The sequence below is a fragment of the Pelodiscus sinensis genome, chromosome 16, assembly GCF_052426305.1.
Source record: "Pelodiscus sinensis isolate ZL-2025 chromosome 16, ASM5242630v1, whole genome shotgun sequence".
In the NCBI taxonomy this organism is placed as follows: Eukaryota; Metazoa; Chordata; order Testudines; family Trionychidae; genus Pelodiscus; species Pelodiscus sinensis.
In genome coordinates this window covers 13340784-13354746 of record NC_143067.1, presented here as the reverse complement: position 1 = coordinate 13354746, position 13963 = coordinate 13340784, and the positions used below count along the sequence as shown (strand labels likewise).

The following is a 13963-nucleotide window of genomic DNA, read 5'->3' as shown; positions in this document are numbered from 1 at the left end:
AAATCCACAGACCCCATGTCATAGTGGAGTATACACGCCACGTGCTTTAGGCATTCTGGGTGGAGGCACTTCCATAATAGGCCATCAGATCTACAAAATGTGTGCAGAATACCATTGCATGCTTGGAGCAAAATACATGGAGAGTGGAAAGATGGCAGGATATACCCTCAATCATAGTAAAGTCAATATGCCAACTTTTGTTCTGGGAAGTTAAACAGGAAAAAAAAATGAAATTCCTAGGAAAGAACATCATCAAAAAATCCAATATTTCCAGTCCCCTGTACACTTTCAGTCTATGGTACGCGACAAATAACAATATAAAACAACCCTGCATTATCTGAATGTAACAGGGCATGTGGAATAACTTAGAATGTAGGTGTTGGGTGGCTGACAGAATTTTCAATGTAATTAACAGCTATTAGGGGACATGACCTTATTTCAGATCCCAGAGATATTTTGATAACAAAGATCTGGATAATCAAGGCTGTGCTGACAGTATTTAAGTTGGTTGGTATTTTTTTCCCTTTCAGAATGGCTTTGGTTTAGATATCTTCACTTCTTTTACATCACATTCCCGCTCTTCTGAGACAGCAGCCTTCGTTTGGGAGAAGCCAGTAGTGAAAGTGCTGGCATTCTTCACCTCTTCTTATTAGAAGATACTGATGGAAAATTTAGGACTAGGTTACAGTGCTCTGCAGCAGGAGTGTTACTCTAAACCGAGGGGCCAATATGTTAGCTAGATACTTTAATTATCTCTGGATATTTCAGTACATTGCTACACTCTGTATAAACATGCTCTCCTGGCCAAATCTTGCTCTGATTAACAACTTATGCAAGCTCTTTGAGTTCAGCAGAGCTTGTATGTATGGGGTGTACCGACAAGCTGGAATCTGTGTGTTGTACAAGACCAAAAATCTTAGCATGACATACTGTGGCAAAATATTCTCAAGCTAAATTTCGCTCAGAATTGGACACATTTTTCCATTTGTCTTTGACCGGACACGGGGGCATAGTCTGAGACTCAGTTTTTACTCCAAAGAGGAATTGGCCTGAATAAAAATTAGAACACAATGTTTGACTTTTAATTCAGAGGTAAGAATGTATATATAAAGGCTGCTTGATTGAATAGCAAATGAAATCCCTACATAAAAAATACGATTAGAACAAGAACAAAAATATGGTTGGGCTAGCACAGAAACGTACTGCAACACCAACTGTCTTTTTGATTAACTAAAAAGGAGCTATCTGCTAGATCTTGAAACATCTATATGTATAAGGCCTGATCTTATTGCCTTCAGCAGAAGCAAGAAGGGGCACATAGTGCGGAGCTTATAATTCTTAGAGTGTCAAAGAATGACAGGATTTACAAGCTCGGAAATCACGAATGCTTAGAGGTGTTGTAAATTAACACACCCATAAAACCCACCTTCTGTCATTTTCTCATTTTCAGTTTTGTTTGACAAGGCAGGATTTCTCTTTTGATCTGAGAACACTACATACACTTGTCAAGCAAAAGCTTCGAGGCCCCCTCTGGGGAATCATCCTGAAGAGACTCTCTCGCAATAATCATGAATTCATCACACTCTTGTCGTCTGTTTCTTTAAAGGCTCAGAAATGATAAAATTCTCTGACCAAACCAGTACCATTCTTAAAGAGTCTGCTTTGGAGCACAATGTAAATAGATGTTGTGGACATTTCACTTACGGCGAGAGGTACTGGAGTTACACTGCTGTAAACATGGTGTCAGTGAGAGGTGAAGTAAGCCCACTTATTTGTAGATCTTGGTAATTAATTGTTCGCATGCGTAGTGGCCTAAACATGGCTGGTAGGATGCTTCTTAAGGAAAGATGGTTTTAAAACACTGGCAGCTTTCTGTTACACAAGGCTATAATTCACGGTGACTTTACATTAAGTCGTCTACAAGTGAATGCCTCCCAAAAAACTTTGCATAATCTTCTGGCTCCGATGCTTGGCTAAGACCAAGGAATGTACAGTGCAGCTGAGGAGGTAGAGTGCTAAGGTGAACAGAAACTGCTCTGCCTCTCAGTGTTCCCTAGAACATCCTGCAAGTGGCGGTTGATGAACCAACAGGCAGTGGAACTCTTGTGGGCATGCATGGATGTAGGATGGGAAGAGAGGAGTTCCGCAAGGGGGTTGAGTCTCCATAGTGTCACTCTGAGAGGTGTGGAGGATGAGGCTGGGGGTGTGGCCAGTGGGTCTGAAACTTTACTGGTCTAAACCACCTGTGTGAGTGCAGGGATCTGAGGGGAGGAGTGGATGCTAGTACCGTCTGTGGGATGAAAAGCTGCTGTATGGTTTCCCCATAAAACTCTATGGGCTCGGCAAGCCTCTGTATACACCCTCTGTGCAAAGACCATTTATTTACTCTGGGCTAGGTGGGAGGGTTTGGCTGGTAGGTAGTTTTAATTTGGGCTCAACTATGTGTCACATTTTATTTTATTAATTGTATTTTCAGAGTGTATGTTGGCGCATGAGCCCAGGAACTGTTTTTAAAGGACTCCTTAGAAAAATACTCATATTTGGGATGTTTAAATTTCTCTCTAATAAGTGGAAAGATTTACTAAAAAGGCCTATGTGATGATTTGTGGGGATTATTCAACACTGATGCCAATGTATTGCAGAGAGGCTGAAGAATTAAGCATGCCGGGTGTTGAAAGCAATCTGAACAGTGCCTAAAACTTGTGCTGAGTGAGGCTCTTGTCTGCAAGTGGACGGAGATGTCAGAAAGGCAGTCTGAGCAGAGGCAGTGCACTGTGGATGAAAGGAGGCACGATCTGAACTTGTGTTTTAGTACGAGTTCTTCAAATTGCAAGACACTGAAGGTCTGTAAAGAAAGCTGGCTGATGAAGATGTCAGTTGCAGGTCCTGGCTATTGATACATTGCCTGTTTAGGTCACAATTGTATGTTTATGGTTAATGAATGGCAGGTTATCTATTTTTTCTTGCCCTTTTGTTGTTCTTCATTGTCTTGGGAATCAAGGCATTAGAATTCCTTTCCCCATCCAGGGAGGCTGGCAGTCTTGCTGGGCCTCTGGGCAAGTTGGTGGTGCGGGCTGGCTCCATGCTCCCAGAAAGGGTGGGGACTCTGGTGAAAGGGGCAGGGCTGGAGTAGCCAACCTTTAGTGCCACTTGGAGTGTGCTGCGCACACCCGCCTGCTCTGTGCCAGCCCTCAGAACCTCCTGGCCACACAGCATCCTAGTGGTGATTTAAAGGAGCTGGTGTTCCAGCTGCTACTGCTGCAGGGGTGGTGGCCAGGAATCCCAAGCCCTTTTAAATAGTTGGGCCCTGGGGCAACTGCCCCTCCCCTCCCTTGGGCAGGCCTGCTCCCATCTCTTTAGCCAGCGATGAGGTAATCAGGTACAAATTGTCACCGTTTCTTTACAGGGTTACATGGCTCTTCTGTAAGTAAAAATCAGCAGAATGTGGTACGCAGTCCCTGGAGAACCTTTCACAGGGGAGGCATTTGCCTGGGGTTGTTTGGAACCACACAGACTAAATGGCTCTGTGGAGGCAGAGATTTAGGTGCGTATAGAGGCACGGTCTTGACAAGTGTTGCTGACTGTGCACTCCTAGGAAATTGCGGGATGAAGCCCCCACATATTGTTGTGTTGAGAAATGAAAAATGGGCAGAAGAAACGTTAGTCCGTCTCCCCTCCCTTGCAGAGGTTTGCCAGTCACATCTGGAATTTGTGTGAGAAGCTCGCAGCTCTGCTTTTTAAATGTATTAAGAGTTGCTCGGCTTTTAATACATTTGAAAAGCAAAGGCGCAGCTGGGAGGACTTGGAGCAAGCCAGAAATCAGCTGTCCCAGTTCACTTCTGGTCCCCCTGCTGCACCTCTGCTTTTTGGCTGCTTGATGACTCTTAATACATTTAAAAGGCAGAGCTGCAGCGGGGTTAGCTCCTGGCCAAGTTTCTCCCCTTATTGAATAGTCAATGGAAATTCCATCGACTACTCAATTAGCTGGTTACGTGCAATTTAACAACCCCTATCCTACTCATTTCTTTACTTGGTCAGATGGACTTTTTGTACCCTGGACAAGGGGCCTGTACAGCATGGTGACATGATTCCCAGGGTGTGAAAGTATCAAGAATAACACCACGTAACACTGCATTTGAAATTGCCACCTTGGAGCTGAAGTTATGTGATGTGAGGAAGCCCAAAGGTTACTTTCAACAGTTAACGATGTATACACTCACAAATATTCATAATGGTGTCAATCAGTGACTTTAATTCTAAAGTATTTGCAAGTAAGAGAAGAATTGTGCTAACCAGAGGAGACTTCTCCCAGTAGCTATGACAGTAGAATAAACTTTACATGCACATACTTTTATTGCGCCTGTTAAAGCAATATTGGCTTCCAGGAATGAAACGTGGACTCAAGAACAAGTGCCTCTGCAGAATTTGGGGCACTCTCTCGACAGAGATAGAGTTTCCACTGAAGAAATGAAAGACAGGCCCAGACACAATGCCCAAGTATTACATTCAGGGAAAGACCCTGAAGTGGATAGGTTATACCGTGGGAATAGACAGCAGCTGGTGGCTGATGGTGGTGTTATGACTTGATCACCGATGAGGCCACAAAGAGTCAGACAGTCTTTAAGAAAACCAAAAGGGCCGGCCTGTCGACTAATAGCAGCAAAATGCTAAGATCTGGGCTTGAGTTCCTAACTTAGTCTCTCATTCACAGGCCGACAGAATTGGAAGCAGCATGCACCACTCTCTGTTGATCCCCTCTGGCCAACAGAAGGAGTTATGTTACCAGACACAAGGAAACTGCAGCCAGTTGTCCTTGCCAAAAAGCAGGTTGCTACACAAGGGTGAGAAAGTGGATAAATTGAGGCCCTAACAATACAGAAGGACTACAGCTTGTAAGGAAACATGCTTTGGAAAGATTAGCAACCATGTTGTGGTCAGAGATGGGTTTAAAAGCAAGTAAAGGCTAGACTCACCAGGCACAGCTGAGATAGGAGATATGTCTGAGCCATCCTTCATAAAGAGGGTGAGGATGTTGTTCTTATAAGTCCATGCTGGGAGTTTGCTTAATTCAGCCCTGGGGCTGCATCAGAGACCACACCGCCTCACCTGTCAGCTACATGTAGAAGTGACTCATTCCTCCGGCCAAGATTCTGTAGGTGTTCTGAATTCCTAAAGACATCTGTACTTCAGATGCTCCTGTATCAGGAATGGACTGTGCACTATTTCACCCCTGCACTAGGCTCTTTGCAGATGTCTCTCCTCTTTCTTTCTCTCCATTTCTGTTCTTCACACACCTCCTGCTTATCCTTCATTCAGCCCTTCCTCTAGCACCTTTAAGATGCTGCTGGGCTACTCAGTTGTGAAAGAAGTGACAGGCTGAGTTAGACTAAGTACTGCACCAGTCTCTCCAAGTCTCTGCTGTTACCTTCTTTCTAGGTAGGAATCTCTCTCCTTGATTGTATGGCTCTTCTGATTTTCATCAGCTGGAGTGTTAGATCTTTGGGCTTATCCTTTTTGCATGGCATCCTTTACCCTTGCCTACCACACAGTGTCACAGGATTTGGCCAGTTAGTCTAGTTATAGCTTCTCTCAATTCCAGCCTTATCCGCCTAAAAGTCTAGCTCCACAAATAAAGCTGAGTGGGAGTTTCCCTGTTCATGTGCTTTCCCCTTGAGCCCTCAGGGAAAGGCCCTGAACATAATTTCTTCCACTTGGATGGAAAGAGGAATTCCTGCTATAGCCTCCATGAAATCACAGTCTTCTGTTTTTTATGAAATGTAAACCAAAGTAAATATTACCTTAGAGCCTCTTACTCATGTTGTAATAAAATGAGACACTTCCTTGGAAATAAGTTTTAAGACACTTAAGTCTTATAATGTTCATATTTACTAAAGTTTGCAGCTGACGGCTGGGTCTTGATGCTTTGGAAGCACAATTCTAGATGATCTTCCAGTTTTCTCTTTTCCAAGTTGCAGAACTGGTCAGAAATGCAGATTTCCCCTCATCTCAGTCTCCCTTTCCTCTCCAAACTCTTATTTGTTCATATGATCCTCATGAAACTCAAAGAGTGACATACTACAGTGATTCTGCTGGGAATAGCTTGTAAAATCCACTATTTTGAATCAGAAGTCTCCCTTCTCCTTGATTTAAAGCAGATACTGAGCTTGAGAAGTGAGAACGATTGTTTTCCTGGCTGGCTATTGAGCTCAACCAATCATAGAAAAAATTAAAATAATTCCGTAAACCAGAACTAGAAATCAAATGCTGCATTCAAATGATACCTTCCCTTTCTTAATTAAGGGCTTGGAGTGTTTCCCATGATATTCAGTTCTCTCTCTTTCTTAATAAAATAGTTATACTATTTTGCATTTATAAATGGCATGATCTTGCATGTCCAAAATCCCATTAAGAAAGGACCTTATCCCATTTCACAAAATATATCTTTGGCCATTCCACCTCCCTTATAACCTCATTCCTTTTGGCTGCCTCCTTTTCCAGACTGTTGCTTTTTGAAGATCTTTGTTTTAACTTTTTTTTGCCAGTTCTTTTCTATTTCTTTATGACAACTCACATTTTCTTTTTCCCCAAGGCTGCGTCTACACTAGCCAGTCGTGCGCAAGAACATATGCAAATGAGGCATGGTGATTAATATTGCCATGCCTAATTTGCATACTTAATGAGCTGCCATTTTGCGCAAGGGGCTTTTGCATAAGAAAGAACAGTCTACCCTGCTCCTTCTTGCGCAAAACCCCCCTCTTGTGCAAGAGTCATTCTGCCTGAAAATAAGCAGCAGAAGAGGGGTTTTTTGCACAGGAAGGAGCAATGTAAACTGCTCCTTCTTGTCCAAAGCCCCTTGTGCAAAAATGGTGGCTCATTAAGTATGCAAATGAGGCATGGCAATATTCATCACCGTGCCTCATTTGCATATATTCTTGACTAAGACTGGCCAGTGTAGACGTAGCCCAATGGTTTTGCCATTGTTTTCCTTAACACTTCTTTCCAGGTGTGTTATGCTGGAGTTGTTGTGTCTGTCATAGTTTATATCTCTGAGGGAATGTCTACACTGCAGTTTTTTCAGAAAAATTGACATTTTGCTGAAAAAACTTCACTTACACCCACATTGCAATCACGTTCTTTTGAAAAAAAATCAAAAGAACAGAGGGGTTTTCTGACATTGGTAAACCTCTTTCTATGAGGAAGAAGCCTTTTTCCGAAAGAGCTCTTTCAGAAAAAGGCATGTGTGGATGGGGAAGAAGTTCTTTCGAAAGAAGAGGAAAGAGGAAAAAGCACAAGTGCCCTGGTGGCCACTCTGTCCATAGTAATCAGAGCTTAAATGCAAGAGAGCATCCATTCAGCGTGGACGCTATCTTTTGAAAAAGCAGATTGTTTTTTCGACGTGCGCTTTTGCTGTGTAGATACTCTCTTTTGGAAGAAGTTTTTTCAGAAGATCTCTTCTGGAAAAGCTTCTCCTGAAGGAAGCCTGCAGTCTAGACATAGCCTGGGAAGGGTGTCGCTTGGATTACTCTTGCCAGTGGAATTCTATGGGGAGTTTCCAGTTTGCTAGACTGAGATTTAACAACTTCGGTTTGAGTGGCCACCTACTATTGCCCTAGTAAAAGGGACACTTAATCTGAACAGCTAAATATCCATCCCCTAGGCATCCCCCCTTTGAACCAGAATACTAATAGTGGTTCCAAGATGGCTGGGTAATTTTTGGTGCAGGCTGAATCTCCCTGGTCCAGCATCCTCGGGACCTGACTGGTCCTGAAACAGGGAATTTGCCAGACCAGGGGAAGTCAACACCAGTCTAGGACTCTGCTTTCCCCCAATTGCTCCACTTTCCCCTGGCATCTGGGCACTCTGCTTTCTCCCAGCAGCTCCATTGCTGCTCAGGGTGGGGAGCGGAGGGCTTCACTTTCCCCCAGCCACCAGGAAAGTGGTGGGGGCTCTACTGCTCCCAATCTCCTAGTCAAGGACTCTCATGGACAGTTTGTTCCTGTAAGTGCTCCACAGCAATGCCAGATTGCTCTCCAGTTGACCCTGTTACTCTACCATGGATGAGAAGAGTAAGGGAAGTCAATGGGAGAGTTTCTCCTGTCGGCCCCCTGTAGTACAGAAACAATGGTAACTCAATTTATGGTATGTTGACTCCGGGTACGTTATTCACATAGCTGGAGTTGCATAGCTTAAGTCGACTTTCTGCTGAACTGTTGATGTAGCCCCAGATTCTGATAAACTCCTAGAGGCTATATTGTGCCTAGAGAACCAAATTTAGGCTGTGTCTAGACTACATGCCTCTGTCAGCAGAGGCATGTAGACTAGACAGATCAGCAAAGGCAAATGAAGCCGCGATTTAAATGATCGCGGCTTCATTTACATTTACATGGCTGCCGCGCTGAGCCGACAAACAGTTGATCATCTGTTTGTCGGCTCGCCGCTAGTCTGAACGTTCCCCCTGTCGACATCAAAGCCCTTTGTCGGCAGCCCCGTTATTCCTCGTGGAATGAGGTTTACCGGGGCTGCCGACAAAGGGCTTTGATGTCGACAGGGGGAACGTCCAGACTAGCGGAGAGCCGACAAACAGATGATCAGCTGTTTGTCAGCTCAGCGCGGCAGCCATGTAAATGTAAATGAAGCCGCGATCATTTAAATTGCGGCTTCATTTACCTTTGCTGAACAAACAAATCTACATGCCTCTGCTGACAGAGGCATGTAGTGTAGACGTACCCTTAGTATGAGTTCCATTTGGGAGCTTGACTGCCTACATCCCTTGATTGCCTCTACTCCTCCTCTCAGCTTCTCTCCAGGTTTGCCATTAATGCCCACAGGCCTTGCACTGTGCCCATATAGTACATATCCAGAAGTTAAAGGACTCAAAATTGCTTTGTCTGCCAGGAAGCTCCTATGAATTTTCTTTAAAAAATTATTCTCAGGATGCAAAGAGTTTATGTTCCATAATTCTCTGAAAATATGCAGTTTTACACAGGATAGGATTACTTCCCTTTGCACAGACTCCCCAAGTGAACTTGGAAACGCTACAAACTATTTAGGTTACAACCATTTCCCCCTCAGACTTTGGTGCCATTTCAGCATCATTAGCAGCTAAAAAAGATAGATAAACTGCCCAGCCCCGGTCTCACGTCAGTTAGCCTCACAAGAGCTCAATATTTTGCTGTTAATCTGTACGTTTCTGCTTTGGATGAGTTCTGCAGGGCTGTGACAGAAGAAATGTTTTCCTGTGCTGAGGAAGGCTGGGCAAAAGGTCAACATCAGGTCAACTCAAGAGAATTCTACTGCCAAGCAATAGTATCCACAAGCCTCAGCTGGTGTAAATTGACCCAGCGCTATTGGGTGATGTATATCTTACATGAATCCGTCCCTCTGAGAAGGGAGTTTTTCTAGTTCTAAAATAAAAAGTGATTGGGCACATGAATTTTGTCAGCAATACAAGGGACATGCTCAGGATTGCAGGCCTATCCTGCCGAATAAACGATTGCTCCCATCTCAAGAAAAATGAAAGGGACTTTCCGGGGGATTTTTTTCATTTTGGTTCTGCCTCCCTCATAAAATGGAAGCCTTGTGGTGTACAGGTTAAAAAACACAAAGGAAACAAGGCTCCTTCTTGCAGTACTATTTCCTGTCCTTGTGGGCAAATCCTTTGTTATACTGAGCAACCCAACAGATAACACAGGTGCTCTGACTCCACCCATCCACCAAAACCTCACTCCTGCCCCGCCTCTTCCCAGCTGCGCTCCATCCATGCTCTGCCTTTTCCCACCCAAGCCCCACCTCTTCCTGTCCAATTCTGCCCTTCCCCCAAGCGCAGAACTTCCTTGCTCCTCCCTCCACCCTCTCCCAGCTTCCCAAGTTCCACCGAATAGCTGATTGCAGTGGATGGGAGGCATGGGAAGGGAGGGGAAAGTACTGATTCATGGGGCCCACTGGCAGGCAGTACTGGGGATTGAGGCAAGCTGATGGGAGGCTACTGGTGGGTGCTAAGCACCCACCAATTTTCCCTCATGGATGCTCCAGCCTCAGAGCACCCGTAGAGTTGGTACATATGAACGGGGTATCGGTATAATAAGACCCAACCAGAGGGGAAAGTACGGCGGTGCACTGTGCACCCTATTGTGCTACTCTGGTAAGAGGCTGCAGGAGGAGGCACGGTGCGCTCCCTGCCAGACTCCCAGGACTTTCCTACAGGCTGCCATGATAAGCAGCAAGTAGACAGGCAGGTTAAAGGGGCTGACTGTGGATGCACCCCTCCCAACCGTTCTGGGACTGCTCCAGCCCTGAGCCCCCCCCCCCCCGTGTCATTTAGGGAGAGTGTGTGGGGGGGTCTGAAGTTCCCCCACCTCTGGGATTCACATGGGAACACTGTTTGCTGTTATTCCCCTTTCCGTCTCTCTGAAGGAATGAGAGGAAAGCACCAAGTGCTTGAATTCCTCTCCCTCCTAACTGGGGAGGGGAGACGGCAGAGGAGTAAGTGACCCCCGCTGTGTGCTTCCCTTTCGCTCCCTGACAGGGACGATGAGGAACAGCAGCATCCCGGTATGACGTTCTGGGTGGGGGGGCTTCAGCCCCTCCTGCCATCCTTAAATAGTGCCTTTGTCCCCTGCAGTCTACCCTACACACACATACCCCAACCCCCTGCCCTAAGCTGCCCCAGCCTCTTGCCCTGAGCCTCTCATCGCACCTCCACTTCTGACTCCTTCACCTTTTCACACACACAGTCCCCTGCCCTGAGCCCCCAAACCCCAAACCTCTGCCTTGATTCCTGCACCACCCCACCACTCCACCCCCTGCCCTGAGCCTCCTGCACTCCACTCCACAAGTATTGTCATATCACAATTCCCCCAACGCCCTACTCTGCCCTCCCCCCCCAGGGATGCGAAATGACAGTGCCAATAAGGCATGTTACTTTTATCTTTGGACCCAATGCTTTAAATAAATCCTTAACCATCATTTCAGCCTTTGTGTGGCAAGTGTAAAAGGAAACACAATTCATGGGTGCACTATAAGAAATAAGGCAGAATCCTTTAAACGCAAATACAGAACTTGCTGTCTTGGTTGTGAAATGTGACAGAGCTTTGAAACAAATTAGCCATTAGCTAACGCAAAGTAACATTGGCTAGTATATGGTGTCATGTGGTATAATATGAATAATGCAAATATCAGAAAGCTGCATCACAATCAATGTTTTGTCCAAATCAAGTGACTTCCCACTTAATCACAATGTGGTGTCCACCATGCTTCTACATTACTTCCTTCACACTTTGCCAGGTGTGTTGGGTGTTAAATTGCAGTGTAGTGTGACTGCAATGTACACTGGACATACTAGTCTAATGGAAGAATCTCATCTGGGGTATTTTCATGATAATCATGAATGATCATTTTGGCTGCTGTAGAGCCAAAATTTCCTCTGGTGTCAGAATGGTTTCCATTGGAAGGAAACTGGGTTTTGGCATTAATGTATTTTTTTTCAGCTTTCAACCCTAATGTGAGAAAGCTTGACTTCTACAAAAGTGCACTAGCAAGTAATAGCAGTTGGCACTTAACTTGTTCTTTTTATTTGAAGCTCTTGAAATCCTTTGGTAACATTAATTAACCAAACCTACCAATACTCTGTCAGGGAAAAAAATGTCTGTTTTCCAAATGGTCAAAATGGAGGAACAGTGAATGTAGGTCATCTCAATGCACGGGGTGCACTTTCAGTCAGCATTAACAGGAATTGGGCTAGTAATAATGACGATTCAGTCGGGAAGTTACACCTATGCCAAGCCAATTTAAGAACCCATTTCAAACTGGATAACTGCATTCTGGTTATAACCTGTACTGTTTAGTCTACTCTTGCTAAATAAAAAGGTGTGCCCATAATTCATTGAGCACTCAGACTGCTTTGTGGAAGGAAGACGGCAGCCCTGACTGAAGCCAACTGCAAATATCTTCATCATTGAGATGTTTGAAAACAAGAACTGCTCCAGAAAGCTTGATCAACTGTATATTTTGTGCTACCCAGCCAGCAAGTATGTTGATGGATGTAGTCCTTGCAGAATCCGTGGCTGATTAAATGTAAGTATTTCTTTATGGCTATTACCGCTTATCCTTTCACTTAGGCAACATTGCTAAGCTGTCTCCTTTTAGGGTGTGCCAGTACATTTATTGACTATGATAAGTTACCCTGCAATGAAGGGTTTACAAAGCATCTATATTTTTTTGATTTTGAGACACATATAGATCATGTTAAAAACCAGAAGTCCATTGTTCAATCAATCACGTTAATCCCGGTGCTCCTTGATAACTATGGCTATCACATTTCAGAGTGATTTTACTGGAGATCACTGGGATTACTTGCAGTAGCCACTCAGTCTAGACAGGGGTTTCTATTACAGTGAACACAGACAAAAGGGTAAGAAATATTAATGCCCAGCGTCCATTAACCAGGCACAAACGGCATATCAGAGGGTGGATCCTACACACTTTGCCTTGGTTCCCCCCTTTCTTTTGTTTATGTCTCAGCAGGGCATTGACTTTAAAAAAAACTGGTCATTTTAACAAAGGAAAGTAAATAAGATGGGGGCCTTGAAAACTTTGCCAGTTAGAATTTCAGAAGGGTAATGGTTTGCTTTCCATTCCAGTTTGACGCACTGTCATAACACAAGGGATCCCTATTGGACAGCCTATTTGAAGTATGACTTCCCATCTTTTCTGCTCTCTTTTTAGGGGTTGATTAATAGTACTGCTGCTAAAGCACAGAGATTGAAAATCCACGGTGCTGGGATTCCCTCTGTGCTGCATGCATAAGGGTGTAATGCTAGAAACCTGCTGTGCTGATAAAGATGGTCACAAGGCCACGACCAGGGCTGAATAAAATTATCCTCATTCTCATTGCTGAAATGAAGTCAATTTGAATGGCGAGCACTCCAGGAATGCTGTTACTTGAATAAACCTAGTGCTGGACTCCCTGACAGGAGCAGTCTTGTGTGGGAAGAGAATACTCTCTTGCAGCTAAATAAGGTGGCTGATAGTTAAAATTAGACCTAATTAACAAGGGCCTGAAGTGAGGTAATGAAGCAGAGTTTTCAAGCATTTCTTTTTTTGCTGATACACAATGCTCCTGTCGGATAATGTAAGGACCAAATATCACCTGTTGCACAGACCACTCCCTGGCTGCCCTGAATTTTATTTTTCGGACTGCACAGTTCAACTGGGTGCAAAGGTGCCCATCACAAATCAAAAACACACTGGGAGTTGGACAAAGGTGGTACAACAGTGGGTCAAGTTAAGCAATTTGCTGCACTTGAGAGAGAGACAGATTGCTTGTCCTGACTGATCCCCAAGACCTTGGTCCTCACCTTCTTCAAATGCTTTCCCGAGAAGTTGTCATCTGCAAGCCCGTGAGGAGCAATTTCTAGTACCCCCGTAGGAGGGCATGCTGACAGCTGCTTTTAAGGAGGCATTTGCACATAACACCATCCCTGCACAAGACAATCATTGGCCAGTTTTAATCTTTGTTTTTGGCAAAGATGGGGAGAAAGTCGATGATGTGGCAATTTCTGGACTCATGTGATTTCCTTGGCATCTGTCAGCTGGATTTCGTACAGAAACCACCTTCCACAACAAAAATCACTGCCCAGCGTATAACCTGAGTCACTGTTCCCTTGCCTGGGGAGCAGCTTAGCCTGCAACAGCCCCCATAGCTTGTAGTTTCCCCCAGAAGACCAGCCAGTGGATCTATCTATTTGAGGCACTTACACTCTATTACCGTGATGTCTGAGCTTGTGAACACAAGCTTTATTGTGTTCATCTTCACAAGACTCCTGAGATGTAGGGAAGTTCTATCATCCCCATTTTACAGATGGAAACTGAGTCACGCAGAGATTGAGGCCCAGTTCCACAAAGATATTCATATCTGTGAGGATCTGGGCACAATTGGAGAGGCCCAAGTCACATAGGAAATCTG

The 13963-nt window shown here is 44.6% G+C and overlaps 1 long non-coding RNA gene across 3 annotated transcripts; it reads left to right on the top strand.

The window, feature by feature from the left end:
* The first annotated feature begins 2025 nt into the window (after positions 1-2025).
* Positions 2026-9433, top strand: LOC142818735 (uncharacterized). Of its 3 annotated transcripts, none has more exons than XR_012896368.2 (4): positions 2026-2182; positions 2643-2843; positions 3407-3544; positions 9213-9433. It is a non-coding gene; the product is annotated as an uncharacterized LOC142818735 (long non-coding RNA). The 3 variants fall into 3 exon arrangements; XR_012896367.1 differs by having other exon boundaries at positions 2170-2247; XR_012896369.1 differs by lacking the exon at positions 3407-3544 and having other exon boundaries at positions 2170-2247.
* The last annotated feature ends 4530 nt before the right edge of the window (positions 9434-13963 follow it).